The 14,025-nt window shown below is 39.0% G+C and overlaps 1 protein-coding gene across 1 annotated transcript in view; it reads left to right on the forward strand.

Moving 5' to 3' along the window:
* The window catches only part of sgcz (sarcoglycan zeta), a 325,525-nt gene that overhangs the window by 291,050 nt on the left and 20,450 nt on the right, over positions 1-14,025 (forward strand). The gene's annotated exons all lie outside the window — the stretch shown is intronic.

Genomic DNA, 14,025 nt, shown 5'->3' on the forward strand with positions numbered 1-14,025 from the left:
ATTTATATATTTTTTATATAATACAGCTACATTACTGGGGTTAATAAATCCAATTCAACTGAGGTAAGATATACTTGACAGTTTTGTATCTGCATAGCCTGCAGATATTTTCTTTAATGATCACGACAAGAACTTTCTGCAGGGAGTTCAGTTTAAAACATTGCAAGGAAGAAACTGATAGTATCTCAGACAAAGCATATCACAAACTCTATTATATCTTGTGATGAACAAGTCATTGTTTAGCAACTTAAAAATGACACTACAAAGGAGCTATATAGTTATACAGCTCAGTTTTGGTTTGTGAGCAAAAAGAAGACAAATATGAAGCCACATATTGTTGAAGTGGTAAGATGAAGATGTACAGAAGTTTTTCTTTTACAGTTTAGGCAAACCTCAGACTTCCAACATTCAGATTAGCAAGGACCTTTTCCATTATCAACCTGTTTTATAGACGTGTCAACCCTATCTCCTGGAGATTAATTTACTACTAATTTGTTATGCTAAATGACTTTCTTAAGGAAACATAACCATTAACAAGATTATCTTTCGTGGCAATGTGTTTTTCTCGTGTAGGAAGTGCTTTCTTTTAGTACAGCAAGCAAGTCCTTGGTAGGTGGTCAGGGTGGATGGTGGGTTTACAAAGTGCAGAAAATTGAGATTAGCATCTACAGTCCCTCCTGAGTTAAGGTTAGGAAAATATTGTGGTTTTGGTTAAATGTTTAACCTTAACCAAGTGTTAAGTTTTCAAATATGCACTGCAGGGCAATCCCCATGCATGCTCCACATATTAGTCGTTGTAAGTTTTTCTGAAATGTAAAACCAACACAGTGGAATTAAGTGTTATCATGCAAAGTCCTTACTGTAAATGTTGACAGCACCCACCATGTTACTGTTGATGTCCTCTTTCTCCTTCCCTATGTAACAAACTGCTCCCACAAGTAATTGATCCATATTCAAGTGATTTTTAGTGTTTTTTAATTAGTTCACAGAGCTTTCTGAGCAACGCCTCACTAAACTGTATACATTGTTGTTCTGTCATTGTTTGTCTATGTTGATTGTTGTTTATCTTTGTTACTTATTCTTTGTCATCTGCTGTTTATCATTGGATGCTGTTGTACACATCCTGAGGGGGAATATGTGAAAACAACAACACCCAGTTAATATTCAATAGTCTCGCCATATTGCGACGCATCTGTTTGTGTGTGTGTGTGTGTGTGTGTGTGTGTGTGTGTGTGTTTGTGTGTGTGTGTGTGTGTGTGTGTGTGTGTGTGTGTGTGTGTGTGTGTGTGTGTGTGTGTGAGCTCAGCTGTTGGGTGTTTCTGTTGGTGGGTCGCAAAGATAGACGGCTGTTAATATCAGATTTTGCGACAGAGCCAAATGTTCCACTGTGGATAAAGACTATTACAAATGGCTGGAGGCTGTTTTGGTGAGACACTGAAATCACAGCAGATAAATAATATTCGAGAACACAGAACTCGCACACACGGAGATACACAGACACACTGAACACCTTGTGTGCATATGCACACATGCTCCTAATCCAAACACAGCAACAAGCAGCTTTATTGTGTTGCAGACTTTTATGAGAAAATCTGAATTCATAGTCGAAATTCAAGGCAGGAAAGTAAAAACAATAATGCAGTATAACATGTTGAGTCCAGCCATGAGGTTGTTCCTCGAAAAAGCCACCATCACTCTTTTTATTCATTTGGAAACAGAGAAAATGTACCTCTGACTGGTAGCTATGTTACACAGCTTGTTATTGGTAATACATTGTGTTACTGGCCCTGCTAATAATGATAAAGGCACGGTACTGTTCCCTTAGGATACAGACGAGGTTTGTCCCTGCTGTCTCCAGGGTAATACTGTAGTCATGGTAAAAGCCTCTCTTAACACTAAAGGCCCCTTAAGAGTTTGGATCAGACTCTTTGTGGCCTACCAGTGTGCATTTCTAACCAATGATCATTATCAAATGATGTTTTGAAACTTTCTTTAAATTAAATCAGCAAAAGAGCAAACAAATAACCTAGAATATAAATGATTTCCTTTGGCCTGCTACAATGACTTTGCATCCTTGTGAAGATTAAATCAAAATGACCTCCATCATTGTATTAATTATTCAATGGAAACACTGCATATTTGAGTTTATATTCATATATTTATATTCACAGTTTGAGACCAACATATACATTAAAGATGTCTCCAGTGACTGACGAGTAGAGGACATGATGACACGCTTGTCTTGCTGGCGATCAGATGTTATTGTAAGACAACTTCACTGTGTTTATCACCTGGGTTTTACTGTTTTCACTTTGTTCTCACTGGTTTTACTTGGGTTCTAGTCTAACCTACTTTATTTCTGACATTGTGGACTTCACTGGGTTTCAATCATTTCATCATTTCATCAATGTTTAGTAGTATCAGAACAGTATGAGTTGTGACACATGTACTGTAGACTGTAGCAAAAGATATTTACTATCTGTTTAAAATTCGTGAAATGGGATAGCTTGGCTCTTAGCCGATTTTAAAACTTCATTCAGGGAATCTCTACAACTAAATATGCAACTAACCCTTGTCATAAGTCATATTTCTGTAGAGAATTAAACAAAAACATAGCTGAAGTCAAATATGGCAGTTAATGAGGAGGGAGACTGAAAGGAGTTTGGGTTAAAAAGAAAACAGAAATTCAAACGAAGATAGAGAGAGGAAAAGAAAGAAAGAGAGAACGAGTGGGCTCAGCCAGAATCCAGTGAGGAGGAGAACTAAGATAAACACATGATAGGATGACTGTAGGAGGGCGGGCAATGAGGCAGAGAAAGAGAAGAAACACAGAGGACATCTTATGATTGTCTTTGTCTCTGCTTAAGCTTTCTTTCCACCACTTTTAACACTCTCTGTCGCTTCATCATTTCTCTTTCCTTTCTTCTCTGTGTGTCCACTAGAGGGAGGGTATGAACTACCCTTTATTATCCATCTTTGTATCTACTCTACAGATTGTGCACTTTCTTTTCTTCTTTCTCTCAAGTGGTGTGCAGTATGTATGTTTCAGGCGTGTGGATTCTTCCTCTCCTGCATTACGTTTTTCTCAAGTATTAATTTGATCGTCTGTCATGATCATCTCCCACAAATCTTTCTTTGATATGGTTTGGATAAAACCTGAAAGAATGATGCATCGTTCCGCTTATATATTCTCTACAGTCAAAGCGCAGAATTAAAAAGTCACATCTCCCTGCACCTCATGTTTAAAAGATGTAGAAGATGAAGTTTCTTCAAACACACTCTCTTCTCACTAATTAAACTTGAGCCCGTAATCACTTGCCCTTAAAAGAAAATCACAGATTTATTCACTTGCATGCTCTACCTACACTGATACACGGTCCAAAAAGTAGAAACTAAACTACTTTGCTCACAAATACATGTGCATGGTAAGGGCACGGGCACACATGCGCGAAATTAACATTCGCCTCCTGTTCACTTTCATTCTATGCGAGCAAAGGGGCGGAAAAACATTTGCTTCCGGTGGCAAAGCAAATCTGCATCTTCGTTTTGCGTGCAGTTCAACTCTCGTGAACTTTCAGGGGAACATTACGTCGGCAGGCGTTGGTCACTCGTCTGCATTTGCGCATGTGTGACCGTGCCCTTAGACTTGGAATTAGATTTGAACCCAAATAGCGGTTGCGTGATTTTTACAATCACTGGAAGGAGAATGTAAATAGTCACAAATGGCAACATAAAAAAGCAAGAAGAGTCAGGCAACGTATGTGTGTCCTTGTGTAAAGTGGAACATTTTGCCGTTACATTCTCAGCTTAAAATGTCAGCTCTTTCATTTTAAATTTGGACCTTGACAAGAAAAATGATATTTGCCGTGATAAATGAATCAAATAAAATGAATAAATAGGAAATCAAAAAGAGAAAATGCTCATAAAATAACTAAACATATGCTGATTGCAACATACAGTACATTCACTCTGTTTATCTGTGGTTTATGCTTCCTATTGTTGAGTCATCGTGACTGCTTCTTTTTTCCTCACACTTTGTGCTGCAAGTTTTGTCATATCAAGAGCACAAAATGTAGTCAAGGCAGTGGCTTCTGTATATAAAAGTGAAACAGTGGGGTTCGGTGCCTTTCCCAGGGGCACTTCATCAGTTTTTATGGGAACAGAGTGACATTCACAATCTCATTTCCAAGCATATGTTCTTCAATCTATATGACCAATAATGTGAACAGCTAAAGTTGCACCCTAGCAGACACACCTCTAACCTGTAGACGTCTGTGCGAGGACACACTGACTTCTTGTTTTTTATCTGTTGTGTTAATCCCGGTATGTTCTGCTGTGGCAATTACTTATCAAATTATCTTCAGTACTCTATTTGTTATATTCTTATCTGTACCCTTCTCTATGCTGCTACAAATAACCATCTTCCCAACAGGGATCATTAAAGCTTCATTTAATCTTTAGAAAAATACAAGATGGCACCATTTGCAAGGCATATTAACTCAAAAGGATTGTCATACAGTTGCTTCGTATGTCATTAATGCAGCAGGGACCTGTTGCTGCCTCTTAAGATGATGTCTCTTTTCCAGTGTCATGCTGCGCCTCAAGTCAGCCAACGTGATTGATTGTTAGGCAACTGGACTTTTAGTCAAAAATGTAGTTTTGTGTTAGCTGAATATTATGTCTGTCAAATTAATATCTTCATATCTAACTTTGTACACCTGAAAAAGGTTAGTTTTTCAGCTTTCTAAAGACTACCTCACCTCATTAAAAAAGCCATGTTGCATTACAGAAGGCGCGAGCCGCAGATGGGTTAATAGACTGAATGCACCGTAGTCTTTTTATTGTCTGTGTGAGGGAGCTCTAATGTTTCTCTGCTTAGATGTGTTTTCTGTCAGGCTCTGCTATATAGAATACGGAGACAATGCTAATGAAGCAAAGTGTAGACGGTCCCGCTGTTTTTCTGACCTCGTATCTACAATTAAAAGTACAAGCAAGTACACATATGTACCTTACTCTGTTTGCCTATATGTTGTTCATGTGTTAAATCATCAAGACAAACAAGAAACTTTTATTTATTTGTTTGGATCCTTTATCTTTCTTTTCTTCAGTTTGAAAGCAACTAACAACTCTGTGTCTTGGTGTTGACTGTAACAGTTACACAAGCAAAGCAACTTTTGCTTCAATTGTTAAAAGTTGAGTCAGAGTGAGAGATGGACTTAAAGGCACAGACAGAGTTGTATAGAGGATTCTGTTTATTGTTCTTATACTATCTATGTCACAGTTCGGTGAAGGTGAGGACCCAATTGCAGGACGCAGATGATGATTTTAACCAAAAGATTATTGACAAAAGCTAATAAACATACAGAAATACAAAGTAGCAAAACAACACAAACCAATCAGGGGACGAGCAGGACACGAACAGACTGAGCAGGACACGAACAGACTGAGCAGGACACGAACAGGCAGATACAGGCAGACGTGGGCAGGTAACAAACACGTAACATGAATAACAATCAGGCAGAAACACAAGGGCAGAGTAAATGGACAAAGGAGGAACCAATCAACAATCACAGAGGGAAAACACACAGACAGGAAGTACAACTAGACATGACATAAGGGGGAGTGAACACTTCAAAATAAAACAGGATATACAAAAATCCAGACTGACAATCTATACATTTCAAGTTAAATACTTACTATACATGGACATAATGAGGTGATAATTATATCCGTCAGTCAGAAGTGACATCACCAACGTTTTATGATGCAGACAACAGAACAAGTTGGTTATTTTGTGACTAGATGTGTTGGTCAGACAATGCAATCACCATTCTCACCATTGGAGACAATATTGTTAACTTTTAAATGTTTTCCTCTCACAAATCCATTTTCTCCCCTCCACCCTTCTTTGTTTTCTATGTCAATTGTTATCTCCAACTTTGTCTAAAAAACAAGTCAATGAACATTGGATGAAATGGTTGAAGTTGCGAAGGAGTGAAGCTAGTCTTTCACTACTGATTAAATTATCAGCTTGGCGCCCCATCAGAGGCACAAAGGCATGAAATTGCTTGACATTTTTTATCCTTACGCACTCTGCCATTAGCCATTTCCTCGGCTACATTTCACAGGGAGGAGGACAGCGAGAGCCTCTGAAAGTCGTTTGGGAGAAACTCAAGGATTTGTCAAGCAGTGTGTTGTGTAAAGATGAACAGATGTACGTACGATACATTCAACATCATGACCAGACAGCTCTTCAAACACACACACTGTTGAGAAGTGTGCAGTAAAGTGACTGCTGATGACCATAATATCTGAAAATTGATATTTTAATATGCAAGGCGAAATCTTTGTGCATACTCACACACACACACACACACACACACACACACACACACACACACACAAACACTATGATGCTTATACTCAGAGACAGTCCACACACACACACACACACACACACACACACACACACACACACTATGATGCTTATACTCAGAGACAGTCCACACACACATTTATTAGTAGAAATTCATATTTAAGCACCCAAAGTTACTGAGATACATTTACTCTTCAGTGGACATAACCACATTTTTAACATCAAACACCTGCACACACCTGCACACACACACACTCACACACACACACACACACACACACACACACACACACACACACACACACACACACACACACACACACACACACACACACACACAAACCTTTGTCTCTTGCTCTTTCTGGCACACACTAACATACACACACATTCTTTCCACAAAGACAAACCTCTAATGTACCTTGACTCTCTCCTGTCTCACCTCAGTAACTCAGCTGGGACTTTTATAACTTTTTAAAACAGCCCAAGGCTTTCTCTTTTTTTTCTTTTTTACACCTGCAGGATTCTTTGGGCGATTTAAACACACTGCATCACCCTCCCTAACTCGGACACAAACTTCCTGCAAAAGTCAGGAAGCTTTAGAAATACCATATTTCTGCATTCTGTCTCGATTTAAATATCTAAAAGTCAAAGGCTGACGCTTTTCCTGTTTTTATTCTTGTTTCAATGTATCACTCAGCACCACTTTTTTAAAGTGTTAAAAGTTTTAAGGTGCTTTTTTGGATGGGGTTGGATGGTGGCGGCAGGGGCACTGAGGCAGGTGACGGAGCATTTAGCGTGAAAAGGTTAAAGGTTTGCGTCCCAAATGGCAAGGTGGCGATGAGGTGGTTCGGTTTTCAATGGTTCTGAAGAGGAAAAGGGCAGGATGAATGTCAGCCAAGTCTTCTGGGAAATATAAATCACTTTAAAAAGCACCGATTTGAACATTTGCACCTGGATCTTTTTCACAATCCCACACTGCTTTCAAAAATACACCAATTGAAGTAATTTATCTTGAAAGAATGCAGTTTCATTCCACAGCAAGACGACCAAGCTTGTAGATAGTATGACCTCGAGGGAAATTTGATCAAAGCAACCTTCTTGCACAAATGATACGGGTGTTTTCTGTTCCTTTTATGCACATTAAGTAATTCTGAACTCTCAAGATAAAATGTGATATTCCTCATATCACTGAAATGCTGATATGTATGTAAGTTGTTGACCCATAACAGCATCTAGTGGATGTGCTGAACAGTCGGGAGTATGTGATACCCTTGTATTACACATTGTGCTTCACATTAAGGCAATGGCTGTACACAAGCTTCTCAAAATTAAATAGTTGGGGTTCACTTCACGAGCCAATCAAATATTTCATCAAATTCAAAGATGAGTTAGAAACCACAAGGAGTAAGGTGACGTTTTGTTTATAAAAGATTTATTTTAAATTTCACAAGCCACTATTTTCAAAAGGAATGCTTGGCCTTTAAAACCGAAATGCCACACTGCTGGAAAAAACAGCACTTCAAATACAAGAGAGCCTTAAAATGTGGTTTGCAATTGTTTTCTTCAAAATTATTTTAACAGAGATTGAGTTATGAGTGCCCAGGATGCAAGAAAATCATTTGAAATGACTGTGATTGTGAGTGAGTGTGCTGTAGGAAAAGCACAGTGTAAATAATCAAATGAAGGATGGCTGAATTACATTAAGCTGCTTAATTTGCAGGGTCCTGGTACTGTGCATGCTGGCTCACTGTTACGACTTATTACGACACTTGAATAAAATGCAGCCATCACCTGAGCTTTTCCTTCTAAGATGTAAAAATGTCTGCTGTGAAAAAGGCCTTTAGTCTGAGTTTAGAGAGCCGGTTTGTATGGGGCAGTACGGCAGAAGCAGAAGTAAAAGGGCAATGGAAAGCAATCATCAGATTTATGCATATTCAATAAATATTAGTCATACTGAGACAGGAGTGACTGACAACATTTAAATAGGTTTACTTGATATTGGGTCTATTGTCAGGGCCAAGTTTCTGTCAATTGAACACCATCTTACTTATTGAGCTTTATAAACTGATCCCCTCTGCTTTGTTCAGTGTTGCAAACCCTGCCATGCCTCGCAGGCAAGACGCAAAGTCACTATTTAAACATAATGGAAATCAAGAATACATTCAGTGAATATAGGAAGTATCAGATTGGACAAAATTGGAGTGAAGATCAAACTAAGATAAAATGTTAACATGGAAATATACAAATGGGATTGCTGTGACATCCTATTTATATTTCCGACTGATGCATATCTGAGGATTCTTAGATAACATGTTTCTTAAAATGTGCATAAATTAGTTTCTTCTCCTCTTCTTTTCTGTCTTTCTTTTTGAATATCTTAAGACCCTTCCCTCCCCTTCATCCTCTGTTTTCCCCCAGAAATGAATTAAGGTAAAAAAAACATTTCAAGTTGATGTATTTCTGTCCTGCTTATGTTGTCAGGTTGGACAAATATGGCGCTGTATAAAATGGCCTTGTCACAACTGAAGGTCAAAATAGATCTATGAGAGAGAGGAGGGGGCGAGGCATGGTTTGCGTGAGAAAGAGGGAGAGCGAAAGAAAGGAATAATATCAGAATTGGAAGGGAGGGAGGAAGACGGTTTTCTCTAATAATAATGAATTGCATAGATAACGGCTTAGCTGCAGACTCCTGCTATCTGCACCATGAAAAAAAACACATCCATGCAGAGGCCTGACCAGAAACATTATGTAGCTCTGTGTATGTGTATATATGTATATATGTGGAACTGGGTAGAGCGTGAAGGAGGCAGGACATGATGTGGATTACACTGCGGTCACATAACCGGCTCATAAACGGCCGAGTCTCTTGCCGTTCCTTAAATTTGTCTGTTATTTTTTGCTGACAGAAGTTCCAGAATCTCTTCATTTAGACATTTTCCTCTGGTTCATTTTCTTCCTGTTTCACACCAGTTGCGATAGAAACGTCATCAACGCGCCTACCCACTCGCCTTGAATGCCCCGGACAATGAGCAGCTCTATTGACACGTGGGCTCACTCGGACATTACACAGACTTAGTACTAGGTAGAGTAAAGCCTGTTTAATGTCTGGTCCAAATGGTTTGAACATGTGTGTTCTCACACAAAGTAATGTCTGGATAAATTCAGGGTTGGGGTTTAGAAAGACTGTTTTACGGTACTTTGTGTGTTTTACTTTGATAGTTGATAGTCACAAGATGTCATCATCATGTCACTGCCATGGTCATGAAGATACGGCCATTTTTGTGTGTGAGTGGGAAAGTTTAACAAGACAAAGAGTCTACCGCAATTCTAAGAGCAGTGTGGGGTTTTTAAAGCAAAATGCTAATGTCAGCATGCTAACATGCTCAAAAGAACAATGGTAACATACTGATGCTAAGCATTTTGAGCAGATGGTGCTATATGAAAAGTAGAGAGATCATTAGTATTTGTCATGAGAGGGACTGTCTCTACCAAATGTGTTGGCAATCCATCCAATAGTTGTAGAGACTTTTCACTTGAGACCACAAACGTGAACCTCCTGGTGGTATTGTGAAACAACTTATATTTGTTTTTGATGCAAATAAAGTGATTTTCATGATGAAAAAGAAAGTATGTGAATATAACAGAACTTATTTCAGGTTTAATTGAGGAAATATTACACCACAGATGTCGTTGTCTGTATCCCTATTCAAGCACTAACAAGACTAGAAGTGTACGGCCATGCCAGCAGCTCTGTGAGGCTGGACCAACATACAGGTGCTTTGAGCTTAATGTTAACATGTTCATAGTGGCAATGCTAACATCTTAATATTTAGCAGCTAAAATGTAGTAGTTAGTAGTATAACTGAGGCTAAGCATTATTAGGACATTTTCCTTAAATTCACAACTTAACAGGTAATTCTGAGGCCCATTTGAGAATGCAGATTTCTTCAAGTACATCAGCACAAGACACATTCATAAATTAAGAACATCATCATTCACAAAGCAGCAATAAAATACACAGGATTTACACTGGCCTCCAGACTATCCTCTAGCACATAAATTATCCAAAGTTAATCAAGTTGAAAGTCGTACGAAACCTCAAACCCAATTTTTCAGCTGTTAATCGATGTTCATGGCAATTTTATTATGAAACCCATTCATCCTGGTCATACTCACTATAATGCATCACACAACTGCTTTTTCTGGGGTTTTCTTTTGCCAACTACCGACAGTGACAGAATTGATTTGCTCTTGCAGTTTACGAATTGAACACATTATCATACAAGTTACAGAATCTCCCACTCAGACACTTTTCCATTTCCTTTAGGCTAATCATTATAAAAAAAGTCCTTGAGTGCCATTTAGAAACCTTTGTGGTGGTCAAACTGTGTAACTGAATAATTGACATCCTGGAGGTATGAGTTTTCCAAATGTGCAGATATGCTACATTATGTCTCCATATAGGCAATTTTAAAATCAGGAAAAACTGAGGTAAAGTAATAAATAGCACGTTTGTGAAGGAAACATGCAAGAGAGTTAAAGCAGAGGGGAAAGCAAACATGGAGAGCGATGTTGACATAGAGAGAGGGGTGAGAGACATGGAGTGATAGATAGTCAGTACGTATGTGTGTGCCTGCCCATCAGAGCTGGTTTCAGCCTGCAGCAGCGTCACTGTAATTGCCTCAACTGTCAAACCAGCCGAAGATCCGCACATCACTGCTGTTGACGAGGCCAGTAAGCGCTGGCTCTCTCTCTCTCTCTCTCTCTCTCTCTCTCTCTCTCTCTCTCTCTCTCTCTCTCTCTCTCTCTCTTCCACATGCAAAGGATAATGAATAATTGGATATGTTTTCCTGTTTTACTCATAAACTGAATAAATGATGGACTTAGTATCTGTGATGTCACCCATACCTTTCAGAAGAGCCATTGTGAGGCTCTGGTCACTGACACCTACTGTAGTGGGAAATACCACAGAAACCATTTTGAGTCATTTGCCAGGTTTATAAAATTAATATATATATATATAATATAATATTATTATTATATTCCCCCCCCCCCCCACACACCACACACTTTCACCCCTGGCCCGAATTTGCGTCAGGAAACTTTAGAGGTGTGTTGTTGAGCTCAAAATGAAGGCTGAGTTCGATGATGGTTGTGGTCCGAGCGAGGGTGGCAGAAGTAGGGGCTAGGAAGTGGGGAAGCGGCCATTGGCCCCCCCACTTTACACCCACTTTGCCCAATTTGGTGTTAGTGGTATCCTTTCGAGTCAATTCTGGCGATTCTATTTCACTACACTTTTTCTTTTCAAGTTTCAAATTCAGCGAATATCTCATCACGGTCCGCGAGCTGTCCGTTGTGTGTTCATACACAGCCCTGGCTTTGTAAATGGAAAACAAACAAAGAGCGAGCGGGACAGTAAATCTGCCAAATGCTAACTTTCTGAAGGAGCACTGCGGTGTATTTGTTTGAGTGTAGAGTTCTTTGTCCAGAATTGCAGACCCCACCTTTAACCTCTGACTGCTGCTGCATACATTCATACAGTTTCTACAGATCAATAAGTCAAGCCCAATGTGAAGTGTCTGCTTCCAACACTTATTATATCACTTGGATGCTCAATACTGCACAGCAGCGAACCTTCCTTCACCTTTAGTCCACCTGACAACTCCTCTGCATCTCCAATACCTTTACATTCAAATCTGAATGAATACCACAGTTAGCTCTGACAAACATCAAACTCAGACATACTGATGTTGGAAATGGTTTGATTTGTACACATCACATCATAAGCCATTTAGTCGGATACGGACTCATAACCTCCCATTTTAATTTAAACAGCAAACAGCAACAATGGGGTAAGCTGACTTCATTCTGATGCAAACCAGCCTGCTTCTAGCATTTTCTTGAATCAAGTGACATTATCTCAACACTAGTAATTTGCTCTACTTCAGCTTGTTGCAACTTAATGAAGTAAAAGTCTAAAATCCAATGAATCTGCTTTTGGAGTTAAGGGAATTAACTCATACAATGAGATAATATATCTTTAAAACGCAACACTCAACTAAATTGCTTCTCAAGGTGAATCGTGTTTCCAATAGAAATAAATAATCAACTAATAAAGCATAAACACCCTGAAAATTAAAGCAGCAGAAAACAGTCACGTTGAGAAAAAATATTTTTTTAAAGTGCATGTTCATTACACGGGTGCAACCAAACATGGAAAACCACTGCCAAGGGAGCTTTTCTCTGTCTGCTAATGTTTGATTCCTCAGATTGAAACCCTGAAATGGAAAATTATTCCTCGCCAAAGGACCTGTGAGGAGAATATATATTTTCTGAAGGACATTAACAGAGGGAGTTTGGTACGATCACTCCCAGCCAAAGTGCCTTTGGCCGAGGCAGTGATGCTTGTTTATGTCTCTCTGTTGTTTGGCCACAGACTGGACGCACGTCATAAATTCAGTTAATCTACCCTTTGGCTTGAATGCTTTATCCCTTCAACCTTTCAGTAGGGATTGGGAAACCAACCTTCTGAAGTACCTTTGAGCAAATCTTGTCCAGAAAACTGCCCATATAGCAAAACATGTTTTCTTATTTGATCTATGTTGTGAGCGTGCTGTTTGATTTGTTATACTCACTCTTCATAAATTGTAATTCTGTCTGCTTTGCCGAAAGCGCTCTTTATTTAATTTCACTTGCCAACATGCCCTTGAGCGAAGCACTGTGCTTATCTAACACCACCAAGCTGTTTAATCATCTCATATTGTTTTCAACTTTGAGTCGCAGACTTAGCTACTGACCCCTTAAGGGGAGTGACGCCAACCATGGCCACAGCACTTTGGAGCAGTGCAGTATAACAATACTTCATTCTTCATATTTATTCTTGTAGGTTTTCTCAAAGACAAAGTCAAAACTTACTACGCAGTTAGAAATGAAACAAAGACTCAAAAGTTCTCAAAAACAAGTAGTCATGGCAGGTTACTGACAACCATTCTTTGGCTACACAGTGATCTGAACAGCTGTTTGTGTTGCCATGTCTGCTTTTATTATAAGTGCTGCAAACAATTCACCGGATTGTTTTGTGTTGCTGAGCCAGAAACCCTGAGAGGTCCCATCATGTCTCTGAGTCGCTTAGGGATGTGATTATTTTGCCCACATTGGATAAGTCTAATACTAACAAGTTTAATAAAATGATCCAAACTTAATTAGTTAAGAACATGGCATTGGTGATGTCTTACTGGATAGTTATCCAACATTTAAATGTTATGATTATACCATCAACATCACCATATAGAATTTTAAGAGGTTTGATTTTTATAGAAGCTGCAAGAATTGTAACAGTTTTCACACATGTGTTTATTTTGAACCATCCAAATGTAACGAAACAGCATTTACTACTTCACTTCTCAGTTTTAAGTAGTGTATTCAAGAGACAGCATGTCGTTTAATCTTTACCTTCATGTAACTTCAGGGGGTTGTTCTCCAATGAGGTCTTCCGCCAAGACCAAACATTGACTTAGGGAGTCTTAATTGCCCCTTTGTTATATTTGCTTTCCAGTACAACTATAGTTTTCTGCTGCTTTTGATTGAGCAGCTGGGGGAATGAGAGCATTGTTCCAAATTAAATCATAATTAATCCTGTTGTAATAGTC

This window comes from Cottoperca gobio, chromosome 1, assembly GCF_900634415.1.
Source record: "Cottoperca gobio chromosome 1, fCotGob3.1, whole genome shotgun sequence".
NCBI lineage: Eukaryota > Metazoa > Chordata > Actinopteri > Perciformes > Bovichtidae > Cottoperca > Cottoperca gobio.